Source organism: Rhipicephalus microplus, chromosome 3 (assembly GCF_043290135.1).
Source record: "Rhipicephalus microplus isolate Deutch F79 chromosome 3, USDA_Rmic, whole genome shotgun sequence".
In the NCBI taxonomy this organism is placed as follows: Eukaryota; Metazoa; Arthropoda; class Arachnida; order Ixodida; family Ixodidae; genus Rhipicephalus; species Rhipicephalus microplus.
The window spans coordinates 68,702,417-68,704,916 of NC_134702.1; the positions used below are offsets into that span (position 1 = coordinate 68,702,417).

The window sequence follows — 2,500 nt, forward strand, 5'->3', positions numbered from 1 at the left end:
GAGACTGGTGCCTTAAACCAGCGCCTTAGACCGCTCGGCCACGCTACCGATGGTTGGTAATATATTATAATGCAATGTTCAATGAACTGGACAAACCATCAGGTAGATAGAAATAAAAGTTTTGGCAGCGTTGGGATTTGAGCCCAGGCCCCCGCAGAGACTGGTGCCTTAAACCAGCGCCTTAGACCGTTCGGCCACGCTACCGATGGTTGGTAATATATTATAATGCAATGTTCAATGAACCGGACAAACCATCAGGTAGATAGCAATAAAAGTTTTGGCAGCATTGGGATTTGAGCCCACGCCCCCGCAGAGACTGGTGCCTTAAACCAGCGCCTTAGACCGCTCGGCCACGCTACCGATGGTTGGCACTGTTTTATAATGCAATATTGAATACAATGGATGAACGACCTTGTAGAGAAGCAATAAAAGTTTTGGCAGCGGCGGGATTCGAACCCACGCCCCCGAAGAGACTGGTGCCTTAAACCAGCGCCTTAGACCGCTTGGCCACACTACCGATGGTTGGTAATATATTATAATGCAATGTTCAATGAACTGAACAAACGATCAGGTAGAAATGCAATAAAAGTATAGGCAGCGGTGGCATTCGAACCCACGCTCCCGAAGAGACTGGTGCCTTAAACAAGCGCCTTAGACCGCTCCGCCACGCTACCGTTGGTTGGTAATATATTATTCTGCAATGTTAAATGAACTAGACAAACGATCAGGTAGAGAAGCAATAAAAATTTTGGCAGCGTTGGGAAATGAGCCCACGCCCCCGGAGAGACTGGTGCCTTAAACCAGCGCCTTAGACCGTTCGGACACGCTACCGATGGTTGGCACTGTTTTATAATGCAATATTCAATACATAGGATGAACGACCTTGTAGAGAAGCAATAAAAGCTAAGGCAGCGTTGGGATTTGAGCCCACGCCCCCGAAGAGACTGGTGCCTTGAACCAGCACCTTAGACCGCTCGGCCACGCTACCGATGGCTGCCACTATTTCATAATTCAATATTCAATACATTGGATGAACGACCTTGTAGAGAAGCAATAAAAGTTTTGGCAGCGTTGGGAAATGAGCCCACGCCCCCGAAGAGACTGGTGCCTTAAACCAGCACCTTAGACCGCTCGGCCACGCTACCGATGGCTGGCACTACTTTATAATTCAATATTCAATACATTGGATGAACGACTTTTATGGCAGCGTTGGGAAATGAGCCCACGCCCCCGAAGAGACTGGTGCCTTAAACCAGCACCTTAGACCGCTCGGCCACGCTACCGATGGCTGGCACTACTTTATAATTCAATATTCAATACATTGGATGAACGACCTTGTAGAGAAGCAATAAAAGTTTTGGCAGCGGTGGGATTCGAACCCACGCCCCCGAAGAGACTGGTGCCTTAAACCAGCGCCTTAGACCGCTCGGCCACGCTACCGATGGTTGGCACTGTTTTATAATGCAATATTGAATACAATGGATGAACGACCTTGTAGAGAAGCAATAAAAGTTTTGGCAGCGGCGGGATTCGAACCCACGCCCCCGAAGAGACTGGTGCCTTAAACCAGCGCCTTAGACCGCTTGGCCACTCTACCGATGGTTGGTAATATATTATAATGCAATGTTCAATGAACTGAACAAACGATCAGGTAGAAATGCAATAAAAGTTTAGGCAGCGGTGGGATTCGAACCCACGCCCCCGAAGTGACTGGTGCCTTAAACCAGCGCCTTAGACCGCTCGGCCACGCTACCGATGGTTGGTAATATATATTGTTATGCAATGTTTATTGAACTGGACAAACGATCAGGTAGAGAAGAAATAAAAGTTATAGCAGCGGTGGCATTCGAACCCACGCTCCCGAAGAGACTGGTGCCTTAAACCAGCGCCTTAGACCGCTCGGCCACGCTACCGTTGGTTGGTAATATATTATTCTGCAATGTTAAATGAACTAGACAAACGATCAGGTAGAGAAGCAATAAAAATTTTGGCAGCGTTGGGAAATGAGCCCACGCCCCCGGAGAGACTGGTGCCTTAAACCAGCGCCTTAGACCGTTCGGACACGCTACCGATGGTTGGCACTGTTTTATAATGCAATATTCAATACATAGGATGAACGACCTTGTAGAGAAGCAATAAAAGTTAAGGCAGCGTTGGGATTTGAGCCCACGCCCCCGAAGAGACTGGTGCCTTAAACCAGCACCTTAGACCGCTCGGCCACGCTACTGATGGCTGCCACTATTTCATAAATCAATATTCAATACATTGGATGAACGACCTTGTAGAGAAGCAATAAAAGTTTTGGCAGCGTTGGGAAATGAGCCCACGCCCCCGAAGAGACTGGTGCCTTAAACCAGCACCTTAGACCGCTCGGCCACGCTACCGATGACTGGCACTATTTTATAATGCAATATTTAATACATTGGATGAACGACCTTGTGGAGAAGCAATAGAAGTTTTGGCAGCGGTGGGATTCGAACCCACGCCCCCGAAGAGACTG

At 48.2% G+C, this 2,500-nt stretch overlaps 5 non-coding genes across 5 annotated transcripts in view; all 5 read right to left on the reverse strand.

Moving 5' to 3' along the window:
• TRNAL-AAG (transfer RNA leucine (anticodon AAG)) overlaps nucleotides 1–48 on the reverse strand; it is an 82-nt gene extending 34 nt beyond the window's left edge. The window contains exon 1 of the tRNA in view: nucleotides 1–48. This exon is cut by the window's left edge and continues 34 nt beyond it. This is a non-coding gene — a tRNA (tRNA-Leu).
• A 387-nt stretch (nucleotides 49–435) lies between these two features.
• TRNAL-AAG (transfer RNA leucine (anticodon AAG)) lies at nucleotides 436–517 on the reverse strand. The gene has a single exon. It is a non-coding gene; the product is annotated as a tRNA-Leu (tRNA).
• An 841-nt stretch (nucleotides 518–1,358) lies between these two features.
• Nucleotides 1,359–1,440, reverse strand: TRNAL-AAG (transfer RNA leucine (anticodon AAG)). The gene has a single exon. It is a non-coding gene; the product is annotated as a tRNA-Leu (tRNA).
• Nucleotides 1,441–1,515: 75 nt separating this feature from the next.
• TRNAL-AAG (transfer RNA leucine (anticodon AAG)) lies at nucleotides 1,516–1,597 on the reverse strand. The gene has a single exon. It is a non-coding gene; the product is annotated as a tRNA-Leu (tRNA).
• A 75-nt stretch (nucleotides 1,598–1,672) lies between these two features.
• On the reverse strand, nucleotides 1,673–1,754 carry TRNAL-AAG (transfer RNA leucine (anticodon AAG)). Its single transcript has one exon. It is a non-coding gene; the product is annotated as a tRNA-Leu (tRNA).
• Between the last annotated feature and the right edge of the window lie 746 nt (nucleotides 1,755–2,500).